Consider the following 16,536-nt stretch of genomic DNA (forward strand, 5'->3'; position numbering starts at 1 on the left):
GAGAGCTGGGGCATAGCTCTTGTCCCCTCTGAACCTTTGCTTGGAGGCGGCCATGCCTGGGGCCTTGTACACAGTGTCCTAAGAGACGTGGCTTAGCCTAAACCACAGCCATGTTCCCGGCTCACACACACAGGCAATGTGTGCGTTGCTTCCAGCAGCTGAGTTTCGGGTGGGTTGTCACGCAGCTGTGGTCAACAGTGAGTTCAAGGCTGAGGACTGCATCCACTTGAGGCAACAGGACAGATTTGAGGTCCTTGGTCCCTGGCAGAGAGGATCTACTTCTCATTTGCTCTCCACCCTGCCCTGCCTGCTTGACAGCTGGATCCCTTTCCCCTCACTGGGCCTCTGTCTCCCTTTGGGAATGAAGGATTGGGACATGTGGTCCCTGGGCCATTTGCATCCGGGAGCTATTCTCATCCCCTGTTCCCTCAAAACCTCCTCATAGCCCTGGCCTTGGGAAGTCAGAGGAAGCAGTGTCAATGTAGAGCCCTTGCCAGCAGAAACCTCATGTAAGATAAAGGGGATTCTCTCCTCTGGGGTGGCTCACAGGCCAGCAAAGCCATCTGTCTGTAGACATGGATACTCAGATGGCCAGCTTCACAAAAAGAGCCAGAGGCTCTGCCCGGTTCTGAAATATTCCACACACACACCCATCTCTCTCCCTCCTCTGGAATTGGGGACGAAACTCCAGGCATACGTTTTCCAGGCTGTGTGCAGCGAGATACTGACCCTACTAGTCTCCTTTGGGCCTAATGCTTCATCCCCAAGGAGTAGGACTCTGTTGTCCCAGGAAGTCTTGTGGGACCACGCACTCCAGCTGTTCTAGAAGACCAAGGCCTTAGAGGCATCAGCTCATTCTCTATCATGGTAGGAGACTGTCCCAGGGTCTCCTGGGAATACTGGCTAACCAGGACCATTTGACAACCTGCCTGCCACCTGCCATCATCTCTTGAGGGCAAAGGAACTGCCCTTGGTTCCTGTGGTGAGGGTGGTGACAAAGGTCACTCTGGGCATCTGTCTGACTTTCCTTCTGTAAGGCCTATTGGGGTCTGATTTGCAAGATAAACTCACCGTGAGGACATGAGCCAGCGCCGGAAGAGTGGCAATTTCTCAGGGACAATTTGGCATGCAGTCAGAAGGGTTCTGGTGATTGGAGGAACCACTGAATGGCTTGGCCAAGCTGGTGGCCAGTGTAGGACCCCCGGGGAGGACAGCTAACTGTGTAATGCTCCACCACAGGACGCCACAGGGAAAAGGCTAGGAGGCCCTGGGTAATGGCTTCTAATGGACACCATGCTAACACATGTTCCTTTGATGGGGTCTATCACAGCTGCATGTTGCAATGAATTTAAGCAAAGAAATCCAAGTTAAATGACTTGTGATAAAATTATTAGATGCCTAACAACTGTAAGCTGAAATCTTGCCAATAAAGGCACTTAATTATTTTTTCGCAGAAATATCAACAGTGTCAGAGTTAACCACCAAACTACTTAACGTGACTTCCACCAATTTCGCAGATCATTATTCGCTCAGTTAACGGTAGAGTTAATTGATGGAGGCCCGTCATGCTGCTCTGGGGAGGCTGGTGATGAAGTCCTGGATGGAGACAGATGTATAGAAGAGGAAATCACAAGGGACCTGAGGGTTTCCCCAGAAAAACCCACTGGGCGTGAGAGTCGAGTTAGCACGGGGTGAGAGCGGGAGATGGAGACTGCAGAGGCCACATCCGCTTTGGGTGATCCCAGACCGTTACGTTCAGTGCTTTTGGCTGGTTCAGTTAATGGCTGCTCAGGGAGTGAGAGCTCTCACGGCGCCCTGTCCTGCCTCACTCACAGACTATTATGCCCACTGGATCCCCAGTGTGTGGTTTTCCTGCGCCTCACACTGTCCATGATGTAGTTAGGTAGTCCACGACATCTGGCCATGGTTAAAACACACAGAGAGAAGTTGTGCAGGCGACACAGACAGTGTCATTTTCCAGCAGGAACCTCAGCCCCACAGAATCCAGGGGAGTTGGGTAACTGACCCTTGCCAGGTACCAGGGATCACACAAGTGGACTGAAATGGGAGCTATCTAGGCCCCGATTTCCACCCCACAGGGTGGGATCTTGCAGGAGGGGGGAACCTGTGGTTGAGCTGAAGATCCCTGCAGCTGTTTTCTACAACCTTCTACTCCTCACCCTGGTTTCCCAAGACGGTGCCCAGTGGAGAAGGCAGTTTCGGCACTACAGGGGTTGCAGCTCAATCTCCAAGCTAGAAGGTTCCGATGAAAGAGATCTGTGCTCTTCCAGTAATGGCCAAAGAGGATGTGATGTCAGGTCCGTCAGGACACCTACTCATCCTCCTCCCAGGGGAGCCTTGGCAGCCTTTCCTCCATGACCTCTCAGGGTCTAGACCTGCCAAGTGCTCCTGGCCCATATCCAGGCCCAACCCTGAAAGAGTCCTTTCTCCAGAGCGCTGGATGACCTTTCCCAAGGTCAGCACGTCAGGGTCCCCCAAGTGTTCCGCTCTGCTCCGAGCAGCCCGCATTGGCTCCCTCATGATGACACACAGCTTGCACAAAGCCTGCACCCAGCCACCCGCCTGGTGTTATTTTTATTTATATACCTGAATACTCCAGAACAGCTGCTTTATTGAGATTCATCAGTCACAAGGCTTAATTAAAATAATGCCGTGTATCTAACTCAGCGTGGATCACCAAAGCAAATGTTTGTTTTGCGGCGTCAATTAAGGCTTCCCGTGGAAACGGCAGCAGCAGACATTGAAGCCACATGTGAGTCTGACCGGCCCCTCCCTGGGATGGAGGCATGAGGGAGTCTCCAACTGCTTGCGGGCAGGACTTCCCCGGTAAGCGAGGGAGTAGGGCAGGCATGTGGCATGTCCCCCTCCTGGTATCTACCTCTCACTTATGTCTCAGATTCTCAGATCTTTACGTATGGATGCCTTCTGTGTTCCCAGGTATACTTCTTCCCCAAGAGACTGCCAGACACATGCCAAGACAAAATGTTCATAGGTCCGAGAGTGCCCATGGAGGTCAGTGTGGAGGGGTCCCGGCCAGCTGAGGGGCTGAAGCACACTGCACGTGGAACAGCCGAACAGCTGGGACCCTTGTGAGAGTCCTGATGGCTAAGGTAACTCACCCAAACTTAAAATCATCCCATTTCAAAATGTTCTAAGGCGCTACCCCTGACCAGGTCCCAGGTGCTTCCAACTGGTTCTTTCCACTCCTAGAGGGGCCTGTACTCTGGGACCTGCATCTTCCGCATTCTCAAAGCACAGGCCCGCCCTCTGATAGTTTCTGCTTATGTCCGCTGGACTCTGACACACCTGCTTCCTTCTTCCTGGGATGCTGTGATCACACCTCACCACCCCTATTTCAGGGTCCTCACATAGTCACACCTTTCTGTGGGACTGGACCCTGGACACTGACTGGGTAGGGTTAGAAGGGATTATGGGATACCAGATAGAGCAGGGAGGTCCTGCTCTGACAAATGTGTGCCATTGTGTGAAGGTTGCACAGGACACATGGACACTGGCTATCATGTGCACAGAGCCCTTCTAGAGCCAGGCACCTAGTCAACACCCCAGCACCCATAATAGCACGCAGGACCCCAGAGCTGAGGGCCCTGTGCCTGCTGTCTGACTTCACAGGAGCTCAGGAGCTCAGGACCTCCAGCCTACGCCTTGGGGGCAGGAGCTCTTCTGTCTCTGAGGCACCTCAAAGGAGAACCCATGTGATATGGTTCATCTTCATCATCACCTTGACTGAACTTGGAATCACCTAGGAGACACGTGCGTGCTCTGGGAGGGCATTTCCAGAGAGACTGAGTTGAGGAGGGAAGACCCTCTCCAAAGGTGAGCAGCACCGATCGGTGGGCTGGGATCCTGTGAGTAAAAAGGAGGTGAGCTGTGCACCAGTGTCGTCTCTCTGCCTCCCGACGGCAGACACTGTTGTCAGTTCTCTCTCACGCTCTGGGTGCCGTGCCCTGCCCACGGCAATGGCCTGTATCCTCCAAATACAAGTAAAAATAAATACTTCTTTCTGTAAGTTTCTTTTGTCAGGTATTTTAACACAGGGACAAAAACAGTCACTGAGGCATCAGGTCTCATCCCAAGCCCCCTTGCCCCCCGAAAAAAAATCTACTCTGACTCTAGTACCAATTCCAGGTGAAGCTCAGATCAGATATCACCTCCTCCAGGAAGCCTCCCAGGCCAGTCAGAGTGACCCTCCTGTCCTCTCTACTTGTGTGGCCTGGCCTACTTGTGTCCCTCTCCACCAGACTCTCATATTTCTGGGGCCCAGGTACTCAGAGTCTGTCTGGCAATGACGTAATGAGAGCCGGTTGCTAGGAAACCTGCCTCAGCTCAGTCAGGGGAAATCTGCTCTGATTTGAAGGGCTCCTGCCGATTTCTTAAAATATCAGCTCTTAGCGTTCATCTCATCCCAGAGCAGAGAGAACACAGCGAGCGAGCATGGAGAGTGCTGGCAAGCCCCCAGGCCTCCGTTCCCCCAGCACGCTGGCTTCTGAGAGCTGATGGGGTGAGACTAACCTCATTGTCTTTCCTTGTCATGGTCCTTAGCCTGCAGACGAGGGACCTGTGATTGCAGTGACTTCAGCGGGGCGTTTGCAGAGTCCGCCCGAGTGGTTCACGAGGATGAAATGGGAAGCGCATCCCTGATGATCTGCTAAGTGAATGTTGCCTGTTGTATATAATTATAGACAAAGGCGCTAGCTAATGGCCCCGTGTAACCCTGCGGGGAGGTCTGCAGCGCCACAGGGGACTGACATCAGTCCTGCATTGTCTGATGCTCTTATCAACGATGTAGGCAGGAGAGGAAAGTCCTGCCCATCAAAATGGGGCTGAAACAAAGGGTGGGAAGAGAATGCAACCAACGCCAAAGCCATAGCTCAGGACCATGCTGATGTGAAGATGGCTCAAGATGGAGCTGGGTGGGGGTGGGGGTGGGGGTGGGGTGTGGTAGTAGTAGCTATCCATATGGAATGCTAGCTCAGAGGCACAGCACAGCCAAAAAACAAACCAAGAGCTCCAGCCCGTGATGTTCCCACCTGACAAAGGACACACACTTAGAATGGAAAAACCCAACACACAGTCTTTAAAACAAGGATGAGACAAATCATTTGAAAACAGTAAAAAAGCCGGGCATGGTGGTGGCACACGCCTTTAATCCCAGCGCTGGGGGGGGGGGGCGGGCAGAGGTAGTTGGAGCTCTGTGAGTTCGAGGTCAGCCTGGTCTACAAAGAGAATCCAGATCAACCAAGGCTACACAGAGAGAGCCTGTCTCAAAAAAAACCAATAAAATAAAATAAACAGTGAAAAAAATGAGCGCTGGAACTTCAGCAAATGAGGAAGCATTGGCGGGCCCACACAGGTCAAGGGAGGAAGGAGTGACACTTGCTTGTTGCTTGTCAGGAGGACCTGAGTGGTGGCTACAGTGTGACCTGAGCTCTGCAGCAGTCCGTGGCCACAGGAGAGTAAGAGAAAACGTAGCCTGCCAGCAGAGACACAAGAGTGTCACACTCCTCACCGAACAGATACAACTCTGCTCCCACCATTAGGCCTCATTCTCACAGAGAGCCCTACGTTGTGTGTCTGAGACACTTGTTCAGAGCTGTTAGCGCTGCCCTCAATAGTTGCAAGCCAGAAATGCTGTGACTGTGGACAGTGGCTGGGCACACCACTGGCTGTCCTTACACAGTAAGCAGATGCCCATTGCCTCGTGTAGCGTCCAGTGGATGCTGAAAAGCACAGCATGGCCTGAAGAAGGCAGGGGTAAAGGATCCACTGCTCTGCTGCAGAACAGCGAGAGCCAGGGAACGCTGGTCCGCCTCTGGGCTTGGGCTTCTGAGGTGTTGGAGATGCTCATGTCAGCCCTGAGCCCCTGCTGTAGGTGTTTTTGTCTGTGTAAAGCCAGCCTTGCTGTGCATCTCTGAAGATGTGTTGCACCACACTGCAGCAGTTAGCTGGTGTGCATGTGAGCATAAATGAAAGAGCTGTACTTTTTTGTTTCTTTCTTTCAGCGGTGGAGACTGGACGCAGAGCCATGAGCATGCCAGGCACGTGCTCTGCCATGAGCTACAGCCTCTGCTCCCTTTCCACTTTTAGTTTCTGCAGTCTTAAGACAGGATCGAACTAAACTGCCCAGGCTGACCTTGAACTTGTAATCCTCCTGCTTCAGCCCCCCAAACACTAAGATTACAGGCATGTGCCACTATATGTGGCCTTGACGGTTGTTTTAACCATGAGAGAGCCAGTGTGGACTTTCCTTTGTTCTGAACAGCCACACATCTCAGACGTGAGATAGCACATAGCAGACATGAGCCACTCCTTTTGGACGGTGGATGGCAGGCTGATGCCTGACAGAGACAAGGCAGATAAGCCCTGCCACGTCCCATGAGGCATTATCTAGAGTGTGGGTCCAGATGGAGAAGCCTGGTTGGGGTAATAGTAAAGTGTCCTGAACTTAAGACCCCAAGAAGAGATCTCAGGAGCAGTTCCTGGTATCCACACAAGTCCCCTGGCATCTGCTGCTATTAATTTGGAAGGGCATGAGGTGAAACTCCATGGGGTCATGCAGATAGCGAAGAAGAAGCAGGAATGTGGTGCTGGGACACTTACCTGAAGGGAAACTCTTGCATGGCTGTATTCAGCAGCATGGCTCACAAGACCCAGGCTGTGTGGCTTGCACAGGAGAAATTGCTTTCTTGCAGTTTGGATGCTGGACAGTCGAGGTTTGGCTGTGAGCGTGCCTGCGTACTGGTGAGGGTTTGCTTTCTGGCTTGCAGCTGGCTGCCTTCTCACAGTGTTTCAGTGGCAAGGAGTGGGAGACAAAGGAGAAGGAGCAAAGGATGAGAGGGGAAGAGAAAGGCAGGCAGGGAGAGGGGGTCTGAGAGAGAGGAGAAAGTCTTATATTAGAGTGCAACTTGTGACCTCTTTGACCCCAGGGACCCTATCTCCAGATTGTCATGTGGGGGTCAGGGCATCAGCAAATTAACTTTGGAGGGACACAGTGCAGTGACGGTCAACACCCCAGGCACACCATGGGGGAATTAATTGGCAGAGCCACGGCCATGGCGGAAGACACACTAGGCCCAGAATAAAAATCACTACATGCCACTTAAGGCAGTGAAAACAATCCTCAGAATTTGGATTCTAGCAAAGTCTTGTTAGACAACCGTCCCCACAGATGATGAAAGCACTGGGCAGGGGCAGAGCAGCACTCATTGGTAGCCCTGGACAGAAGCCCAGTGCCGGCAGGTTCTGAGGACAGCACAGGGGCAGTCCCTGGGTGCACCAAGCAACCGAAGTCCAGTGGAAATGTGCCAACTTCCCTGCTTGGGAATGAGAGGAGAGCTTAAAGTCCCTTAGCTATGGACAGAAGGAAGGAAGGAAGGAAGGGAGGAAGGAAGAAAGGCAAGAAGCAAGGAAGGAAGGGAGGGAGGGAGAGAAGGAGGAAGAGAAGGAGGGAGGGAGGCAGGCGGGCAGGCAGGCTAGACGAGAGGCAACCCAGGACAGCATGTGTCTATTACGATGCTCACTCTGGTTCCGCATAGCCCAGTGCAGCCGGAAGTGATGTGGAGACCTGGACTGCAACCAAGGTGAAGGCAGTGCATTCTAAAACACAGCGGAGTCGTACAGTCTCCAAACACTCAACCATGCCTGAAAATAACCTGATTTGACGGACCACTCCACCTTATAGGAGGTTTTGCCTGACTGGAGATAGTCTCACTGGAGAGGCGCAGACCCAGGGGGATCATGGCTTCTTTCTGAAGTTCAGAGTTGATCACTGTCCCCTCTGCCCCACCTTGCTTTTAGGATGGGTCTATGGGATCATGGACACCATGGTAGTGGCCTAAAGGCCACCTTTGCGGGGTCGGCACTCGGGCATCTGTTTCCTGTGCTCCTGATTCATTTCTACAGCAACACCGCGACCAGAGACCCTCCCTCCAGAACATTGTGTGTCCCTACCTCCCTCTTGGCTGTTTTTGTCCCCAGAGCTCTGCACTGGGCTGTCCTGCCCCTTCGCCCTGGGAGCAGGGCTGAGGGAAAACAATGATCGATATAGAAACCAGTGGGCCAGGCATAGGAGAGGGATACAGGGTGTGTGTGTGTGTGTGTGTGTGTGTGTGTCTGGGGTGGGGGGCTTCTCTTTACAGCTGCCCACATAGGCCTGCCTGTGGTCCCCACCTAGCACTTGAATATGGATTTGTGCCTCAGGACAGGAGGCACAGGCTCAGCCCTAATTAGACGTGATGAGTGTGTGTGTGTGTCTGGAATCGGCATCAAAGGGGGACAGCCGCCCACCGCCCCTTCCCTCTCCTCTTCCAAGGACAGCACCTGCTTCCTCCCTCCCAGATCAGGCCGGCCCTGACAGCAGGCCCAGGAGTCCCCTCTATTTAATTAGGACGGAAGTTCCCTCAACCCGGGAAAGGGATTTAATTTCAATATTTCCTTTGCAGAGATGGGACCCTCCTGTCCCTCCACACCAAGGGCCTTTCATGACAGCTTGGCCCAGCCCCTTTCCCTCTCACTGGGTTTAAGAGCCCATCCCAGAGAACAACCAAGAGGAGCCAAGGGCTGGTGGGGTGTGGGGTACGCTGCAGCTGTGAAAAGAAACCCCCCCTTCACCCTGCCCCCCCTCCCTGAAGCCTACCCCTCAGCAGCAGGGCTCTGGAGCCTGTAGCCAAGCAGAGCTCTCGCTAGGCATCTGTGAACAGACTGGGAGTAACAAGGAACCCACTGACCGCTGACCTCAGACTGTGGACTTGAATCTCTGAATGGTGCCCGAACCCCTGTCTTGCTCTGTGTTTTAGCCTGGCCTATTGTGTCCCTGGTATACACACATGTGTGTGTATGTGTGTGTGTAAGTGTACATATGCACACAGGTGTGCCATGGGTATTTATAAGTCTGTGTGCTACACATGTGCACACCTACTTGGCAAGTGTGTGCACTTGCGTGTATATGATCACATGAGCATGTATGTGTATATTTGTATGTGCCTGTGTGTCTGTGAGCCCAGACGACTGGCATGCGCCTGGTTCTTGTTGTCTCTCTTTAAATTACTGGATGCTCTGATCCTTGGCTAGCCTCTTGGGGACAGCACCACTCTGATCATGAGATGGGTACTGGATAAGCGAGAGACACCCGCAGGGCAAACACACAGATGCTCAGAGGGCAGACTTAATGCCCACACCTGGGAGGTGGAGGAGGAGCTCTGAGGTCCAGACCTTGGGGAAAGGGGGCTCAGGTTCTGGTGTCAGTGCCCTGGCTTGCCCCAGACTCAGCTTCCCTGTATGTATGAACATCTCCAGCAGAAAGTTTTGAGTGTCCCCGGGTCCCTGGGCAGCTGTGTTCTGCCAGCTTTTCTCTGCTCTGCCACCAGCTCCCTTCTATCCCGTCCTCAATGCAGGACCTGGCTCTCAGCCCAAGTGGCCCTCAGCCCTGCAGAGGCCGCTAATGAGAGGTGTCAGCCGGTAGCTCTTCGAGAGAGCTCGCTGCCCTGAGCAATCTCTTAAAAGGAAAATTCTAACCTTAAAGAGTCCTTTGAACACATTGTGAATGAGCAACGAACACAGCCCAGACAGCTTCTGAGAATTACCAAGGGCTGCAGATTCGTGAAAAGAGAGATTGATTTCCATTTGGTCTGCTGAATACATTTCCCGTGTTCTGGGGGTGTTTATCACGCCTTGTACTAAAGGTGAGGGGGGATCTTGGCTAACAAATTATGATCATTGGTATTCTCCCTCCTTCTCCCACCACCCCAACCCAAGAATTTATGCGTTTTCCAGACAAAACGTGCTTCCGCAGACAGCGCTGGCATCGTCCTCGTGGCAGTCAAGTATCGACGGTATCGATTGCAATGTCCCCAGCATACACACGTGGATGGATGCCTACAGCTCCCCCCCGCCCCGCCCCCTGTGATGAGCAGGACCTGGCCCTGATCTGCAGCTCTCTCTGCTGCTCCTAGCTGTACCTTGCCCCAGGCCCATCCCAAGCCCAGCCACTGAGGGGCCAGCTGGTACATGTCTGCCTCAGGCTTGGTCCCCATCCCCCGCCGGAGAACCATGCTCACAGAAAGCTCAGGCCTGCGTGCAGTGCTCACTGCGTAGACAATATGAAGTATACATGGGTGATTTAGCGGATGAATGAATGAGTCAGTACTTTGGTAGAAAACCAGGAATGGGAGCCTCTAGGCAACAAGACAGTTGCTCTTAGTTCTTTGAAGACGGCCATTGGTTTACAATCTGGTATTAGTGAGTCTTAGATTCCTCTGAGGACTTCATGCCAGGCACTGGCCAGCTAGAGGCCAAAGTCTCTCCATCCCGTGCACCCCCCAGAGGAGGCATGTGAGACCCCTGGAGCCCAACTGAGCAAAGCCACCTAGTCTCTTGCACAGCAGCCCCCTGCCACCACAGGGCTCAGGAGGCAGATTTACAAGGAACTTCCTGAATTGCTTTCTTTTCTGTTTTATGAAATACCTCTCTAAATGTCTGCATATAGCTCTCTTGAGGGATGGAGGGAGAAAAATAGCAATTAAAGTCTTGTCATCAGACTTGTTCAGGCCGTTAAGTTGTTCAATCTTGCATAAAAAATCGGTGCATGTACTTGACGTGGGCGGGAGCACCTGGTGAGCCTGGAAATGTAAATCAGGACATAATGATATGCGTGCAGCCTGCTGGAGGCAGCCCCGCCCTTCCTTGCTTCCCTCTCACTCAGGGACCCCAGCAGAGGTTGGTGAGAGCGGCTCTAGGCATCGGACTGTGCTGTGGCCTAGACTGACTGTCCTGCTCCACCCTCACTCAGAGCTGGACTGGCTCGCAGTACCATCTACCCAGTCAAATGTAGCTGTGCTCCTGGGCAGAATCACCCTGGCTCTGGGGTTGTGAAAACCTGCCAGCTGCCTTGGAGCCTCAATAGCTGCACGGTGCTGGGCTCAGGCTTGGCACCCATGGGAGGAAAAAGGGGACAGTCATGGCCAGCAACAGTGCCTGATCCTGGCCTTTGAGCCACAAAATGGAAGGGCCACAGCCCCACCACCACCCCCGCCCCAGTCCTTGGCCACTCTTCTGTCGAAGCCCGGATGCCAAGTCTGCCCCTCAGTGAATGTTCTCATTTTATGGCGTCTCCAGAGAAAGATAGCTCAGGCTGTGGAGATTCATTCCCCTCTGCAAGAGGGTCGTTTATTTTGACACATGTGGTTTAGTTTCAATTATTTATCATAACACTAGGGAAGGCCACAATAAAAGCCCCGAAGTGTGTTTAACTGCAGCCCCGGTGAGGGCGACAGGTGCAGGGGGTGCTTGGGGAAGGTTCCTGGAGAGGGGAGGCAGCCCAGCTCTGGGAGGGGAGGGTGTGCATAGCATGTCTGCCCCCTGGGGAGTCCTCAGGGCTAGAAGCTGCTGTGCCAGTGGAGATGCTGTGTGCTGTGGCGCTCACAAGTGACATCTTGTTCCAATCCTGTCTGAGGAGTGATTGGAAGCTAAGCTTGTAATGTGCTGAGATGGATGCTCCCCTGCTTCTTCAGCAGTCTCAGCGCCTGAGCAGAGAGAAAATTCCCAGGACTGTTGGGATTGTCCAGCCTCAGACCACCATACACACCTGTCCATCCATCTACCCGTCTGCCTCCCGTTGTGACACGGCTTGCAGCACAGGCTCTGTCTTGGTCCCTTGGGGTCTGCACCAAATGACTGCCAATAGCAAAGGGACACAGCTGGGCACCCGCTGTCTCAGTGCTATTCTCATCAGCCACATGAGAATACATTAGGACTTTGAGGCCACTTGGAGTAGCCATGGTGACCCCCCCCCCCCCCCCCGACGGACAGCTGAGGTTGCCAAGGCCCTGGCAAGCTGACTAGCCCAGGGCTGAATGGATGGCACCAGGAGGGAAGAGGACTTACCTGACACGGGCTGGGAATCAGCCAGGCCAGGCACCTCCTACTACAAGGGTGGAAGCAGGCTCTACAGAGAAAAAGGCTTGACTGTGGCATGCAGCAAGTCCGCTTGGCTGAGAAGCACGCTGTCCAGGCTTCCTGTGGTCTAGACACAGGCTGGGGCTCCAGGAGCACCCCCTTTTCTCAGACAATGGTCTCCACTCCAAAACAAACCAAGACTGATGCATCCGCAGACCATTATTTAAGGCAAGTCTGGATCAATATTGGGGAGGCTGTGTTCCACAGCGCACCGTGCTTTGATTTACAATGCAAAGGAAATGGTCACAGGCTTGACGCCTGGTTCCGGTTTGGGATTCTGCACTATTCTCTGTGTACTTGAGCCCAGCATTTATTTACACCACTGGAGTGTGAATTCTATGAATAAATTTTATTATCTCGGGGTTTTCGTGATGACAAAAACATGAAAGCCATTGGAATGGTGAGATGCCCGTGCCTCCTTATTATGCCCAGCAGGGCCGGGGGAGGGGCCTCCTGGGACCTTCATTTAGATTTTAATTAAACTGACTTTCCCCCAAACAATTTGCAATAAATTAGTGCCAACCAGGGCTTGTAACATCTAGGCAGAAGGCACACAGCTTTGATGTGGGGTCACAGCATGAGATCTGCCTTGCTTAAGTCTTTGCTTTGTAGGTCTGTGAATTCCCAGGGTCCTCATCGGCCTGGCCCCTAGCTGGGCCATTGAGAGAAGACTGCTATGGGCCCTGTGTTTCATGCCTGGCCTGATCCCAGCTCAGTCTGACCATCTATGCCAAGATGACCATTGGCTCTATGTCATTCCAACCAATTCCCCTGAGGATCAGAGGGTAGCCCCAGAAAGCCTTATCTGGGCTCTAGTTGGCCATCTCCAGTCCTCCATATGGGTCCAAAGGTGGGGCTGGGACCATCCTACAGTGGGCTCTGAGGAGGGGCAGAGTGCATGCCTCGCTCAGGTGGGTCTCGGAGCCTCCCACCCCCCATTCTCACCTCTCAGCATCTCTGTTCTAGGCAGGGGAGGTGACACTGTGACCCTGGAAGAGGACCTGGCAAGCCTGATGCCTGTGTCAGCCCCACTGTGCAAAGGGACACTGAGGCTCTCAAGGAGATAGGGCCTAGCCTGGCCCCATCTCCTCAGGGCTGAGCTCCAGGCCTTACTTAGTTTTCCAGGGCTTAGTCTGACTGAACGGGTCACCTGACAGCCTCTGTGCCGGCTGTATAGCCCAGGCAAGGTGACACTGTGCGTGCTTCAGCCCATGCTTCCCTGAGCCATCCCACCAGCTGTGAGCTCTGACACCTGCTGTGACTGAGGTCCAGGCTGTGGGCAGTGGCTGTCCACCTCATGGGTATGATACCTACCTACTAGAACAGGGTTCTGAGCCACTATGCTCTGTAGGGACCTCAGAGCCGGCCCTTAGAAGGCTAAGGAGAACTAGCCTGGGGCCAGGCTTTACTGGGGCATACACAGGTCCAGGCTGTCCCTGGGATGCCTGGTGCACGTGGCCTGTGACAGGAAGGCCTTGTCCTTGACCTTGACCTGTGGTGTTAAGTGGTCATCGTCGTTCTGTGCTGACAGAATCGTGTAGAGCCTCAGCACACAGGGCGAGAGCCCCTTGTCTGTATTTCTGGCACTCTGAGAACAGTTCTGAGGGTGTCGGTTATGAGGTTTGTACATCTGGACTGAATAGCTGCAGAATCCAGCATGTGAGCTGACAGCTCCCCCATGGAAGCATGGCCTCCTCGCCTGTGTGCGTCAGGGGATGTGATCCAGCAGGACCCACCTGCGGGGGGTGAAGGATGGATCCCAGATACCTCCTGGAGTGGTGAGGTCCTGAAAGGAGCTGGGAACGTCAGCAGCAGTGTGTGATCTTAAAATAGCAAACGCAAAGCAACTGAAGAGGACAGCAACAGCCAAGGCACCCAGTGTCTGCCCAGCGTGGGCTGTCTCTGTCTTTGCTGGAGCATCTGCTCCTATAGCTGGCTGCCCACCATCCAATGCCATCCGGTGCTGCTGCATTTCACGGCGATAACATTTCATGGCCGTTTTGCTTGTGTGCAGTCACAGCCCATTGGCTTTATGGAAACACTCTCGGAGTTTACTTCCCAAGAAGGAGAAGGATAGCTGTTTCACAGGCACTTGGAGGAACGCCTTGATGGCCCGAGTGTAAAGCGGGGAGGTCTGCCCCTAGCTCAAGTTGCTGTCACAGAAGTTAGGAAGACTAGGGCCCTCTTGCTTTCTGCAGCACTAATGGGGGTTCACAGAAACCCCTATGACCGGCATGACTGTCGGTGTGGGGCAAGGTTGCTGTTTGCTGGGTAAGTAAAGACGGGTCCCGCTGTTCCCTTTCCTGCTCCCCTCCCCCCACCTGAGTCCTGCTTCTGGACCAGAACTTGTGTCCATTTGGGTGGGAAGGCTAGAGGTAGAAGCGGAGCTTTGGGAGTTCATTCACTCTCGGGGCACATCCCACCTCCCTGTAGCTGGCCTGGAAACCTGCGACAGCCACACAGCTCACCCTGCTGTGCTGCCCAGCCCGGCTGAGAGCTGCAGACTCAATTGTGTCTGCGTTGTGATTGCGACAGCAGCGTTAATGGAGTCCACACCCTACCTGTCTCCAGGCGCGGCGCGACCTTGGTGCCAGCACTTGGCTTCCAGTGTGATTCTTCTCGTCACTGGCGGCTTCACACGCAGTGGCTCCCAGGCCTGCAAGGCATGGCTGGGCCCTGGGCCATCTCTGCCAGGCATTGTTCCATCTGTGGGAAAACCCCAGCTCCTTGGCTGCCTTTGCCACGCCCTCTGTCTTCCTCTGCTCTTGTCCCAACCTTGGAATCAGGCCCTGAAGGAAGTATCAACAGCCCGGGTCAGCCACCTCTGCTGGCCTCCGTTTCCACCTTAGTCAGCCAGAGAACCAAGTGGTTCCAGAGCCTGCAGGTCAAAGCACAGCCTGAACCAAGAGGATCCTTCTACTTGGGAGAAACTGAGGCACAGAGGGACACAGAAGACTGCTGAGAGAAGCCAATAAGAAATACAGGGCCAAGGTGAGGTCCCTGATGGCTGAGAATGGAGCTGTGGGCCTCCCAGCTGCCAGGAGACTCTGACTGCTGACCTGATAGCATATCTAGGATCAAGGATCCTTCTAGAATCCCTGACCCATCTTCCCTACATATCTTCCTTACATGTTTGCATGCAAGTGTGTGCATGTATCTATATATGTACAGATTTGCATATATTGTGTGTGTGCTTGTGTGTGTGTGTGTGTGTGTGTGTGTGTGTGTGTGTGTGTGTGTGTGTGTAAGTATACATGCTTTGGAAACAGAGGCAGGAACACTGCACTCACTCTGCAGACCTCAGAGTGCTACCACCCTTGGGGTCACTTTCAGTCCTCCCAACTGTCCCACTGATGACTCTGTTAGCTGAGCTTGTTTCCCTCCACTCACCCTGCCATGCTCCTGGGGCCATGCTCCTGGGGACTGCCCAGCCCCCAATCTCTGCCTTCCAGGAGGATCTAGGCTGGCCTGAAGGACCCCAGGGGAGATGGTAGCTCTGGTCCCTTGTTTGACATGGTGGAGAAGTTGGTGTCGGTCATGGAGGGATGTGTGGCTCAGCCAACCATACATGAGTCTAACTGGGAACAGGTGGCTTTACAGCTATGCTCTGTTACGCCCAGTCCTAGAGCAGATGCCTCTGAAGGATCTTTGGAAACATAGGATATCAGAAGCTCAGAGATCTTCTGACAGGTTTTACATCCCAGGTTCCTATTTGTGTCTGGAAATGGCTCCAAGGCTAAAATGATGAATGAAAGTCACTACCCCACACAAGACAGAGCTAATTTAATGGTTCATGTCATCTAGTGGGGAAAAAACAGGGCTGACATCTACAGTCAATAATAAGGTGGAAACAGCCTGCCAAGTAATATTTGGGGAGAAGTGGTCCAGAAATTATGTTAGAAACCTGCAATCTGAGATCGTCAAGCAAAAGAGCATCTTTGGACTGGGGCTATGGCCTATGATGGGGGAGGTGTTGCATGAATGGCCACCTCAGAGGCATCAGGTGCTGAAGGAACCAGCCCCCTGTAGGACCCCCATTAAGGCCAAAGTCTGGAAAAATGTAAAAGTCAGCCTACTCAGTCCTCCCTTAAAGACCCCCATTAAGGCCAAAGCATGTAAATTTCTAGAGGGTCCAGCTTGAACCAAGGACAGACAGATATCAGATCACTGTGTGTGTGTGTGGCAGGGACAGGAAAAACCTTGAAGAATCCAACTTGACTCAAGGTCTCAGTCTGTGCTCAGGGTCCAGCTGGACTCAAAGACAACCAGCTGTGTTTAAAATTTCCACTACCCCTCCCCAACTAAAAAAGTTCCTAAACGCCCCCTGTGACTGCTTCAACCAATCTTTTCCATAGGTCAGCTTGCTCCTCCACCCATTATCCAACCACCAAACGCCAATACTTGTAACTCCTTGCTTGCAGCTTTTCTGCCCAAATGCCAACCAACCACATACTTTAAAACCATTTCTTTGTCTAAAACCTATAAAAGGCCTGTGCCTCTGTTTCTCGGGGTCTGCAGCTTGAAAGAGAGGTCTCAGTCTTACAG

General features: G+C 53.2%; 1 long non-coding RNA gene across 1 annotated transcript; it reads right to left on the bottom strand.

Moving 5' to 3' along the window:
* Positions 1-10,433: 10,433 nt before the first annotated feature.
* LOC127196626 (uncharacterized) lies at positions 10,434-14,834 on the bottom strand. The gene is made up of 3 exons (XR_007831499.1): positions 14,553-14,834; positions 11,920-11,980; positions 10,434-10,655 (listed from the first exon to the last, which is right to left on the bottom strand). It is a non-coding gene; the product is annotated as an uncharacterized LOC127196626 (long non-coding RNA).
* Positions 14,835-16,536: the final 1,702 nt, after the last annotated feature.

Source organism: Acomys russatus, chromosome 1, assembly GCF_903995435.1.
Source record: "Acomys russatus chromosome 1, mAcoRus1.1, whole genome shotgun sequence".
NCBI lineage: Eukaryota > Metazoa > Chordata > Mammalia > Rodentia > Muridae > Acomys > Acomys russatus.